Raw genomic sequence first — 12859 nt, forward strand, 5'->3', positions numbered from 1 at the left:
ACAGATGAGGAAACTGAGGCACAGAAGAGTTAAGTGATTCACCATGGTCTCCTAGATAGTAAGTGGCAGAGCTGGGATTCGAACCCAAGCTATCTGGCTCTACATCCACATTCTTAACCACTCTGCTCCTATTAGCTGCTCCAAACCAATTGTCACTGAGGTCCTCTCTCCAGACCCCTTGGCAGATGTACGTGCTCCACTCTTCTGAAATCGTTATGTCTCCCTGGGAAACAAGTCGCTGAGATTATATTTTTACCACCCCCTCAGAATGGGAACTCGGAACAGGAATTTTAAGGTAGCAAAAATAAAAATGCCACTTATTTTACGTATCTGAATTTCATACCTGCTACACAAATATAATTTATTAACACCAATCGATGCCTCTGGAGTCTTGTTTACATGCAGACTCTTCAGTTCTTGGGAACTCTGAAGGAAAATGTGTTACCGTCATGCGACAAGAGCACCGAGGATCTCCGGGGCTCAGCGCAGAGAGGATGCCCTTCTTCTATCACCACAAATGTTGCCCGAACTTGAGTGGCAGCTATCCTTTGCTTTTCCTGTCAAAGGGTAGAGACAAACCAGGCAATGTCTGAAGGGGAAGCTCTTTAGGTTTGGAAGACCTAAGATTGTCCATAGTTCAGTATGAGTACAAATGTTGAATATGGACTAGCTTACGAGCGGAAGATTAAAAGATTTAGAAATTGCTGTAACAATGTCAACAGATGCAGAAACAATTAGAAAAAATTTTCCTTTTGTGTGACTTTGAAACAGAAGCTCATGACAAATCCCTACAGTATCTTTTTAACTGTAGAAAGTGAGCTCAGTGGGTTCTGTAGTTGCCTAATTGAGGGCATGATTATTCATTTAGTCCTGATTTTGTATAAGAAGCCATTTGCCCTCATGCAGAATTATTTCACACAAAGATCCAAATTCAGTGGTGTTTTCACATCTGTTAGGAAGGGCTACCAGGCACCTTGACCAAGCTTCCCTATAGTTGTAGTATTCTTCTCTGAACTCTTTCTTAAAATACAGCCTTATCGATAGTGTTATACTTGTTACTATAGAAAAAAACGAAAGGTTGTTTTTAGATACATCAGAAATAATTTATTCCTGAGGTGAACTGTGGGGCCACAGATGGCTGAGTTTGGGGTACACGAACCAAGAAGTACACTAAAATAAACAGACTCAAATAATAGTAACTAACCTATTAAGTAATTCCATATGCTTGGCATTATCCTAGTTTCTTTACACTTCATATGTTATTAAAGCTTCACAAAAATGATCAATTAGGTATTATTATCATTCTTGTTTAAAGACCAGAAAATTGATGCTCAGAGATATTAAGTAACTTGCTTAAGGTCACACAGAAAATTATGTCAGAGCTGGGATTTGAAACCAGGTCTATCTAACTTCACGCTTCTATTCCTTACACGCTACTGTCAAGACCTAGAATTAATCTCAAGGTTGAATACAATAATATTGGGGGGTGTGTGTGTGTGTGTTGGAAGAAATTTGGTCCAGACAGGGTTTGGCAAGCTTTCTCAGAGAAGGGCTGGGTAGTAAATACTTTAGACTTTGTGGGTCATATGTGGTGACCTTTCCATATGTGTTTCCTTGCCCCAAACTCACCCATCACCTTAAGATAGAAGAAGCTTAGCTTAAGATTTCCAATTAAGGTACTAGTTTTATTATTTAAAATGGAGACCCTAAATGAGGAATTGGCATGCAGTTGTGAAAGGCACACTGGTAGCTATTTTATTTATCATCATTTTATGGAAAACTAGATGAAAAACAGATGTCATTTCAGCTTTTTCTTAGTCTGGAAAGTTAAATCTGATTTGGCCATTTGTTTGTTTTGTCCTGGTCAGTGACATTAATGTCAATATAATGATTTATTGTGCTGCTGAAATGCTGGAAGTGATCTGGGCTATGTCACTTATTCTAGTGGCAGCTTGTCACCCAGGGGTAGGGATGTCTTCCACCCAGCTCAGCATATCTGAGGGGCTCAATGACAGAGCCACAGCCATTGCCTTTCAATGTGTTCAATTCTGGTAATCTAGATAAGTAAGCTGACTGATGGGAATGGAGGCTCATTTGGGTTAGCTTAAATCAAAGTATCAGAAGCGGAAAAGTGTTAAATTGATCCAGTATTCTCTCTTCCAAATACCAACAACCATCCCTGATGCAGAGAAACCGCTGAGTTTTCCCCTTTACCGTTCCTAGCTCTTTGCATTTACTGTATAATTGGAGTGCGGGGTACAGGAGGAGTATAGCTATCCTCTCAAAGTCTGTGTTTCTCTCCATCTCTTCCCTCCTCTCCCCCAACCACCCCGTTTTCCTTTCAGGCTCCTCCCTTCCCCACTTCCTTCCATCTCTCCTCCCTCCCACATACCAAATATTTGGTAAGTACTTACTCTGTGCCACTGTGCGTAGTGCTAGGATATAGAAGCAAACAATTCAGGCAATTGTAACCATCATGGAGCCTACGGACCACAGAGCAGCCCAGATATCCAAGAGGCTGAAACCTCCATTGTAGCTTTTGTCTCTTTGAAGTTCACTGAGGTTCCTGGATGGGTAGATTTAAATGTTTTCATCAAATTTTGTCAAGAAACTTAATTCCATGTGGTATTTTGTCTGATTTGTGAATTTGTTTATATAGAATTTAAAAGGCATAAAATTGCATTTATTTTACATTTTAATGAATTACTTTCGTTAACCTGTATTAGAATTTTTAAAAAAAGAATATGAAACAGCAGTGTAGGGAACTGGGCAGGGTGGGGGCCCTATTGTGGTCGATGGCCACTGACCAAACATCCTTGCACCACATAGCAGTATCCGTGCTGCCTGAGAAGGGGATATAGGCTGCCTTCCTATCAATTTCCTGTGCATATTTTCAGCCTACAAAAATGTAATGTTTTTGTTTTTTCTTTATAAATGTGGTCAATAAGGAGGAGATCATTTATTTTGAAGAGCAGGAAGGCTATGTATGAGGCCTGAGAGCTAGAGATGAGATTTTTTCTTATGTCACTGAGTAATTCACAAGAAGTGGTGGTAAAGAACAGCCCAGCATGGGGAGGAATCGGGCACTTTGAACTTGGGGCCATCTTATGTCATACCTGGCAGAGTCATAGAACTGATAGTCAATCCCACACCTGTGGCAGGAACATAATACAGGAGTTTTAGGGGGGCTTGAAAGTAGCTGTTGCTCAAAGGGTGTGATTTCAGAAGTTCTCTTTTGCCTCTTTGGTTATAAATCATGATAATTACACTTGAAATCATTGCTAGCTGATGTGTTCCCACCCAGTCCTCTGAGAGCGGCTTTTCCTGTTCTCTATACTTCCTTCCACATCTTTGAAGAATTATTCACAGATGACAGTTCTCATATTAGTAATGAGGCAGCCTGAGATTTTCGCTTCTTTCCTCTTTTCTCTGATACACCATTGGAATAGATTTACCTTAATTTACAGCTTCTGATTTCACCCCAGGGCATAAATGACTCATGGCTGATCAGGCTCCCTTCAGTGGATTTTTAACCTTTCTTTGCTTAATGTATTTATGATAAGGGTCAGAGACACTACATTCAAAAGCAGGAGGGGGCTTGATGGCTTCTGGGATTGAAAGATTCTTTCTTGTCTTTTAATTTAAAAAAGTTTAAGACAAGTCAGCACTAGAAGTGGGGCTGAAGAACAGAGCAGGCTGCGGTTTGGCAGTATTACCTGATTAGCCAGCAGGCCTGAAAAGATTTAACAGAGAGCAGATGATGTAAATTAACCGGCCGAAAGATCAACTGATAGGTTATACCTATCAAGGTATGCAGCCCTCCTGCTGGAAATGGGTATCCTCTTTCTCCATCCTAATCCAGAAGGTGAGATGTCATCCAGCTGTCACATTAAAATATGCCTCTTGGTAACACTGCAGAATGGTGGGATATTTAAATGTTTTCTGTGACAACATCTTACTCCTTTCTTCTTCGTGATTGGGAATGTAGGGTGAGTTATAAGAAGTAAAAAAGATAAAGAAATGACAACCCCCCCCACCCCCCACCACGTGTACCTTTGTGCAAACTCACGAAATGGTGCAGCTATTTCACAAAGTAGAATTAAATTGCATTTGCCCCAGAAATAAAAATATTATGCATGTTGCCTATAGACATTTCTCTGTAAACCACTGTATATCCAGTAATATGGCCTATTTACGTTTATTGTCTTTGAAAATGTTTTATGACGTATGTGTTAAGAGAAAGAAGTTACAAAATGGGATATATATCGTGATTCCACTTTGTAAAAGGCAAACACTGAGCTTTTGAAATATATACATCAAAATATTAATAGATATTAGCGCAAGTCCTGAGATCGCTCCGCTGAATCCGCCCGCGCGTTGCCGCTGTCGCCCCCAGTCCCCGCACCCCGCCCCCATCCCGTGGGTCCCCTCAGCCCGGCGTGGTCCAGCCCAGTTTCTGGGACGATGAAGTTTGTGCATAAAGAGGAGCCTCGGTTCGGAGAAGTGCAGCTCTGAGGCGAGAGGGTCCGAAAGGAATACCGGCCCGGTTCCTGGTGGTAGCAGAAAAGGCTCCCAAAGCTCGGATGGTGCTTTCTGATCTCACAGCTGGTCAGTTCTGCTTCCTGATCCAGAAGCGAATTCATCTCAGAGCTGAGGATGCCTGGTTTTTCTTTGCCAACAATGTCATTCCACCCACCACTGCCACGATGGGTCAGCTATACCAGGAACACTATGAAGAAGGCTTCTTTCTGTACACTGCCACGGTGATGAAAGCATCTACCGTCTGTGAAGCCATGACCCCTGCAGTTGGGGGGTAGGGTCCCACTCCGCGAAGAGAGAGGGGCGGCCCTCTTCTGTGGCCTCTTCTATCTTCAGGCTCAAACACCAGCTCCCTTCAGGACGTGCACCTCCTAGTGTTTGAGGCTCTTCTCGTAGCAGGAGCGTTAACCCGCAAGGGCCTCTAGGCTCTCTCCTTTCTCCTGTCTTCCCCTTTCTCTACCACCAGTCCCACTCTGCATTAGACTTGTTGTCAATCTCTGCCTCATCCAGTGATTGTTTTGGTTTCTGTTCCCTTTCTCACTGCCCAAGGCGCTCAGGACCCCAACAGTCCTACCCCAACAGTCCTTTCCATTCACTACTCTTTTTGGGATAGATGGAAAGGACTGAAATTATGGGGAGAAGGTTGGAGGCACATCAATAAAGGGGAAGCCACCAAGCTGAAAAAAATATTAATAGATATTAATAGTACTTATCAATGAGTGGTGGGAGTATAAGAAGCTTTGTTTTGTTTTATTGATTTTTCTATAAAGGAGATGTTTGTATAATAAGAATTGTTAAATTAAAACTAAAATTCCTAGTAAGTTGAGTCTGCCTATTGATGTTTCATAAATATGAGATTCCTTTATGACTTCGCTCTGAAGCCAGAATCTTTGCATACAGATTTTCTGAGTCTTCGTAACTCAAACTTACCATTTCTGATGCTGCTGCCTGTTTTAACAGCGTGCAGGTCAGAGAGCCTGAGCCGTGGAAAGCTTCTTAGAGGTTTCCCTGGGCTCTGGTCAGGGCTCCTACTCAACTGCTTATCATTCTCCTGATAAAATAAGTCATATTCAGCAAGAAGACAGGAGTTTGGGAATTATTCCTGGTGAAGAAATTTTCACCTCTACCTGTCCATATGTGATTGAATTTCACTTTATCTACCTCTACAAAAGTTTTTTCATATCTCTGGAAAAGAGAATAGTTTTTGTCGTATGGTTATTTTCATTAAAACAGACGTATATATGATGATTATGACCAGCTCAGAAATGAGAGTGTATTTAGCTATTTAAATGCATTCTCATTTCTTTACATTTTCTAATCACTTGCTCAAACAACTGCCCTAAAGAGCAGGAAGTTCATTATCTTCTACTTGAGCATTGCTTATCTTACCCTCTAAACTCTAAGAACTCTGGGGCTCATTCAGTTCTCTCTATCAGGAGCCACACAAAGGGAATTGAAGTCTTTTATGACCATTGTCTCTTGGAGACACAAAGTGTCCCCACTGAAGTTCGTTCCTGAAAATCATGGTGCCTGGTCCCTTGTAGGACACAGTGTGCCCAAGCTGGGACTCCACGATGACTGTTATCTTAGTGCCCTCTCACAAGCAGGTATGGCCATTGCTCCCCAAAGCACAGCACAAAGCCATATGCTCTTCCTGACCAGACTTCCTGGTCCTAAACCCTTAGAGTTTGTCTTAAGCCTGAGTCACCAGCCTGTACTCTCCAGGGAATTTTATTTCATGGCGCTCTTTGTTTTTCCATGCCACTATGTCTTGTTCAGACTTTCCCTGGTCCACTCCAACAGGTAAAACCTAGCTTTGACTCTCAGAAAGCAGAGATGGCATATGCGTACTTCTCATCTCCTTCTTCTTAGTGATCTGGGATCCTCACGTGGTAGAATCCAGCAGGAGGTTGGTCAATGTGATTTGTGTTTGCAATCCATTTGTGTTTCCTCATTTTCTATGATGAGAGTTAAGCTCCTACCCTCTCACAGAAACTGGGAGACCGGGTCCCTATCTTTTTCGCTGATTACATTTCAAAAGGATGGCTCCTAAGTCCTTGAGAGAGATACTCTTGGGTTGTAGAGGATTTACACCTCACAGGGGCAGAGAAATAACTTACAATTGCAAGTTTCTAAAGTTAATGCTCTGAGAAAAGGAAGGTCAAGGGCCTATAGTCCAGAAGAATCGTGTCTAAAGTTTAGTCCATCCGAAGGGAATGATAAGGCTATCTTGCTGAGTAGCAGTCTTGTCGCAGCCCTGATATAATCACAAAAGGTTTTAATTTATTTCGCTTCTCACTCCCATCCTCCTATGGCGGACAGCTTTCCCAGCAGTATTTACACAGCTCAGGGAGACTATGAGAGTGCATAGTCTCTCATAGCAAAGTACGTCACATAATTGACCATGCCTTAAGGTGCTGTTCCAGATTTGATGGTCATCCTATTTGTGGGGAGTGGATACTTCCTATAATGTTTGGGTACAAAAGGAGTTAAGAAATTATACCTTTTTAAGGGGACACTAAACTGCAAGTTGGGGAGTCTATATTTTTCTTTTCAGTGACTGCTTTGTAGATTTTATGCTGCAACTTTATAAAGAAACGGGCACCAATGTTTCCACTACACCTTCAAATTAACAACTCAGAGAGGATTTACTTCCTTAGAAGTCACCACGATGCCATTTCCTATTGCAGAGGAGTTTAAACTATATTTCAAAGTGGCTTCATTTGTTCTTATTCAGTGGTTAAAGGGTACATATAAGGGAGTTGGTAAAATTTATTAGGTTGGTAGATTTTAAGAGACTATTCTGAGTTCAAAGTAACTCTTAAGACCCACATGAGGAATTATGACCATTATTATTAACTCTGTTTAGATCAAGACATAACGTGGAAACCCCTGTCCATTTAGGAACTTATTCTGTCCTCTCTCTGCCTATCAAGTCAGATTCTACAAATATGAATGTTTCCTGAGCACCTCCAAAGGGATGCAGTGTGTTGTTTGTTCTGTCATCAGCAGTGAGAAGTTACTTGACATTTTCATTGCTAATAACTCCCTTGCAAAGTGTATTGGCACTTCAGTCATGTTTGAACCAAATCAACAAATAATGAGCCCCTGTTCTGTGAGACCCACCCACATAGTTCTTGCTCGCGAATGACTCAGGCTGCTGAGGAGCCAAGTTATAGACATGTAGATAGTGAAATTAGGATAGACTACCTAAACAAATGTCAAAATATCAACAGAGATTTCATCTTGAGGTATATGAGTAATTACAAAATGAACTTTGCAGACATTAATTACTACAGGAGATGAGAGGATGGGAACATGTACAAAATGGACCTCACATTTTTCCCCAAGCCTGCTTTGTCTTTCCCTCAATCTCTTTTGCATAGGGCATACATCCTTAAAAATTCTCACATGCATATACCTCTTTCTTTTAGCTGTTTTCCTATGCACACCCTTCACTGCAGTTAACTAGATCTATTCTTAATTCTTTAAATTCACCAGCATATGTAATGCTCCTGCGTCCACACAAGTGCCTCCTCTGCTGGAATGCCTGTTTCAACTCTTTCTCTCTTTTGTTCCCTCTACGTTGCTAACTTCTCTTAGTTGAACTAAGTAATGAAGGTTCCTCCACCTTTTGCTCTAGTCAGACCCTCAGTGCATTGGATGACGCCAGCTGACACTGGGAAGGGCCATCTGCTTTACTCAATCTACCCGTTCAAATGTGAATCTTTCTGGAAACACTCTCACAGATATACTCAGAAAGAATGTTTAATCAGATATCTGATCATCCCACAGCCCAGTCAAGTTCACACATAAAATTCATCACCACAGGCAGCATCAGGATCTTATGGACATTGTAGAAATACAAATTCTTAGGCCCCAACCCAGACCTATTGAAGCCTTACCTCAGGAATCTGTGTGCTAACATGCTCTCTAGGTGATGCTACATACATAAATGTTTGAGAAATACTGCTTTCGAGGGTCCTGCTCTGTCCTCTTTCTGTAATGCCTTCTTTGATGGGATGCCCCACCTTCATACCCAGGCCTTAAACTCTCTGCCTGAGTCTGTTTCCAGAACCGTGTGGGTCTCTTCTCCAGGTGCATTAAGGGACAGTTGTTTGAGGGAACTGTGAATGAAGCTTGGACATGTGAAGGTGTCCACATACACATGTGTTAGGCCCCTCACTGGACAGCATGGAGCTGGGGGAAGAAGATAAGGGCAGTGAGCCACAGGCTAGGGGTTGGGGTTTTATTCTGTCCTGCTAGTTCTAAATTTGAACCTCTTTTCTGGGTCTTTTTGAACCTGTGTTTGTTAAGATAGCAGTAGAGAACATATTTTATTTAGCTGTTTGCTAGTTTGATTTATGTGGTTTAGATATTCAGATATATGATATGAGGGCCTCTATTTGTGCCCTCTCCCAGGCCTGCAAATGTTAAGGCAGAGCTTGCTCTGAAATTTTAATGCCGAGATCCTTTTGGTGTCCTCCACTGGGCTAGAACTCCTTGGGGGCAAAGATTGTGTTTTATTTAACCCAGACTGCATTGCTTTGTGCAGTGATTGGGATAAGTGACTTAGCAAATGTGTGCCAAGTGGTTTTATGATGGTTTGGGCTCTCAGGGAAGAGACATTGTCGGGGAGACACTTGGCCTACGTGGGTGTTGTTGGGCCATGATCAGTGAGACCAACACAGACAGTGTCCTGATGCAGGCTGCACTCTCTGCCATCATCACATCAATTTGGGGAATTGGGGAAAATTAAGGGGCATAACGTTGACAAGATGTCATCTGGTGGAACTGATTCCTCAGACTAAACAAAATGAAGCAAACGTTGAAGTCCAAGTAAGGTGGGAAAGAGAACCAAATGCCATAGATTAATTAGAATAATGAAAACAGCTGTCAAACTAGTCTGAAACCTTGGCTTACTACAATTAAGTGTTCAATACAAACTAATTAAATTAGCAGTTCCCAGGTGTTGGCTTTACAGACAGTATAAATTATGCATGGAGGCAGGAAGCTTTGTCTATACCAAGGCCTTATTTGGGTGGTTCTTCTCATTTTATGGTTTTCTGTGTAGCATTTATTTCTGGTTTTATTGTAATGCCTCATGTCAGATATATCACAAAGTGGCAGCATAATTGAACAATTACACATGGATGCTGAATACTTAAATAGGTCCATATTTTGATTTTTTTCTCTATCTTTGAAATTCTTTTACTAACAAAGGCAGGATACCACAGATATTCTCAAATCTTATTGGCTCTCTATATATCAGAGAATATAGATCAGAGAATGATCTAAAACCAAAGCTTACAAATATAAGATGTGTTATTAATGCTTGCTGCTGTAAAACATTGATAATAAATAGAAGCTGATTGCATCCGCTTCAGTGTCTCACTCAATTTTGACAGCTGGGAAAGAGCAAAGATTTCCAAGCAGAGTGACAACAGGTTGACTTGGTGTTAGCTTTTCTTGTCAATGCCTGATTGAGGCTCCATTCTTGTCTCTTGCTAGTGGGGGCATAGTGCATTTCTTTGTACTGTGGTTCTGTTGTCAAAGGGACATCTGGTATTTGGACTGTTCTTGAGGGAGTCATTGATTTATTTTTTCTTTCTTTCTTTCTTCCTTCCCTTTTTTTTTTTTTTTAACCTGATCTTAATAAAGTTGATAGTTTGTAAGATCCAGCCAACCAACCAATATTCATTAAGAGCCTATTTTGTGTGTCAGACTCTGGGCCAGGCTGGGAGAAAACTGTAAAGTGGAATGAAACCTATCCTGGTCCACAGAGTGTCTAGAGTCCTATGAGAAGCTAGGACACATATGTGAAATCACATTGAGTCACATGAGCCAGGTCTCAAGTGCCAACTATACTACGAAAAGTAGGCAATGATTTCAGAGTGGAATTGCTTCCAGCTGAGGAGAAAGGGGTCGTCCATGAGGAGTTTCCAGCATCGCTCCATCTCTTTGGGCAGTGTTTTTCAAACTGTTGACAATGAGTTATAATAAGAAAAGTACTTTATATCACAACTATACACATTTTTGGGGTGTGAATCACTGAAACAATACTTAACCCTTTCTTTGTGCTGTGGACTTTGGTCTATTCTATCCTATTCTATTTTTTTTAATACTCTATTCTATGAAAATACTCTATTTTATGAAAAACAGTGCAGAGTGTAGTCTCAATAAATTGTTGAATGTCCCACTAATTAGTTATCATCCACAACCTGAAAAATACTGCTTTAGAGGCCTGACTTAAAATCCTGCAGCTACTTTCCACTCTGCCATCTCTCCTACTCTCCTCTCTACACCCTCCTATAAGAGGAACCTTATCAGTGTCTCTGCAGTGGAATAGCTGGTGTCCTTGGTGTCTATGTAGGATAGGCATTCCTTCTGTAGCAATTGAGGACTTCTCCATCTCCCTCCCCATCCCACCAGACCAGTCTGGGACTGCTTGTGTGGAGTACACAAGTAAAAGAGGACTGTGGAACCCTTTTGTCAACTGACCCACAGCCAATTAGTTGTTTCATGATTTTTCGATTGAGTTCCAGATTGTTATTCAGGGGGGAGTAGTAGGAAGTGTGAAGAAATAGGTTTGCGATGTGGGAAGGTTTCAATAATATTCCCATGCCCTTGAGGAATTTGTTCTCATTGAAGATTCCTAGAGTCACTTGAATATCAATCTATTTCAGGAAACCTTTTTCTGGACACAGTTATATGATGATGGTTGCTTTTAGGACATCATCAGGTAATTGACTAGAATAATATTTAATTAAATGTTATTTGTTCACACATTTAACATTCACAGAGAACTTCCCATATTCCGGCCCTCTGCTTTGTTCTAGGTTATCACATGCTGACACGTGAAAGCTTCAGAGTCTGGGGAGAGAGACAGACATGTGATATCATTCCCATGAAACTGCTATGTAGAGGTTCGTACAAGGGACTGCAGGCCACAGAAGATGAAACCCCCAACTTCCTGTGGTGGTCAGGGCAGGTTCTTGGAGGAGGCAGAGTTTGCCAGGCAAAGAGGTTTAACTTTCCAGGGGGAGGTAATGGGATGTGAGAAGCATTAAAGACATAAAAGACCCAGAACTGCAAGAAGCTTAGTGAGTTTGGGGGAGATAAAGGAGAAGAGGCTGAGAAACTCACAGAGGTGAGAGGACAAAGAAGCTTTTATGCCGTCCTGAGGAGTGTGGACTTTAACCAGACAGGACTGGGGAGAGCTGTGTTTAAGGATTATTAGTAGAGGAGTGATATAATTTACATTTTGGAAAGATGACTCTGGTAAATAGTGTATTGCTAAGGAATTTAATTGTTGGGGTATGCAAAGGCCTCACATAGTGACCACATACTTTTAGAGTGAAGAAAGAAGATACGGAATGTAGACTGGTGTTTCTCAAACCTGAATGTACATCACAGGTTGCCGGGACCCACCTGCAGAGCTTCTGCTTCAGTAGGTCTGGAGCAGGTTCACGGAATTGCATTTCTAAGAGGTTGCCAGGTGATGCTGATATTGCTGGTCCAGGGACCACACTTTGCTTATTTAATGCTGTGCTAGAAATAATAATGGACGTCAAAGATGTCCATGTCCTAGTCACTGGAACCTATGAATATATTACGCTAGATGGAGAAGGGGAATTAGATTTTGAATGGAATTAATTTATAATCAATCAATCAAGCAAGCAATCAGTAAATTAAGGGTTCTAAAGGGCTGACCTTACAATAGAGTAGCTTAAATAGTCCAGGTGGGCCCAATGTAATCAATCACAAGAGTGCTTAAAATCAGATGAGAGAGATGGAAGAGGAGAGTCAGAGGGGGATGTAACTACAGCAGGTCTTCAAATAACGTCCTTTCTTTCATCGTTGTTATAATGTTGATGAGATGCCATAGGAACTTAACTTTTGTTCATATCAGTTAGCTAATGGTAAAATTGGCTTCTTTACGTCATTTCACTTATAGTCGCAGAACCCGTTGAGGGTATTACATGAAGACTTACTGTACGAAAGAACGGGCAAAGTGATTCAATGTTGCCAGCTTTGAAGGTAGAGAAGGGACTGTGAGTCAAAGAATGTGAGCAGCCTCAAGAAGCTGGAAAAGGTAAGAAAATGGATTCTTCCTTAGAGTCTTCAGAAGGAGCTCTTTGAAAGCAGTAACTGTGTCTTATTTTTAATAGTAGCTCTAGCCCCTAGCACAAGCACTGACATTTAAGGGACAGTATTAGATTAGAGACAGTCTGGACTTTGTACTGTCTGTGCAATTGCAGCTGAAGGTCACATGCTATACGACCAAAATGCAATACTAGGCCAGCTGACACCTTGATTA

At 41.4% G+C, this 12859-nt stretch overlaps 1 long non-coding RNA gene across 1 annotated transcript in view; it reads left to right on the forward strand.

Moving 5' to 3' along the window:
- LOC111742305 overlaps nt 1-12611 on the forward strand; it is a 99139-nt gene extending 86528 nt beyond the window's left edge. Inside the window, exons 2-3 of the long non-coding RNA XR_002781260.1 lie at nt 11379-11465; nt 12497-12611. This is a non-coding gene — a long non-coding RNA (uncharacterized LOC111742305). The remainder of the gene's footprint in view (nt 1-11378; nt 11466-12496) is intronic.
- Nucleotides 12612-12859: the final 248 nt, after the last annotated feature.

The sequence above is a fragment of the Pteropus vampyrus genome, unplaced genomic scaffold, assembly GCF_000151845.1.
Source record: "Pteropus vampyrus isolate Shadow unplaced genomic scaffold, Pvam_2.0 Scaffold91, whole genome shotgun sequence".
NCBI classification, from domain to species: domain Eukaryota; kingdom Metazoa; phylum Chordata; class Mammalia; order Chiroptera; family Pteropodidae; genus Pteropus; species Pteropus vampyrus.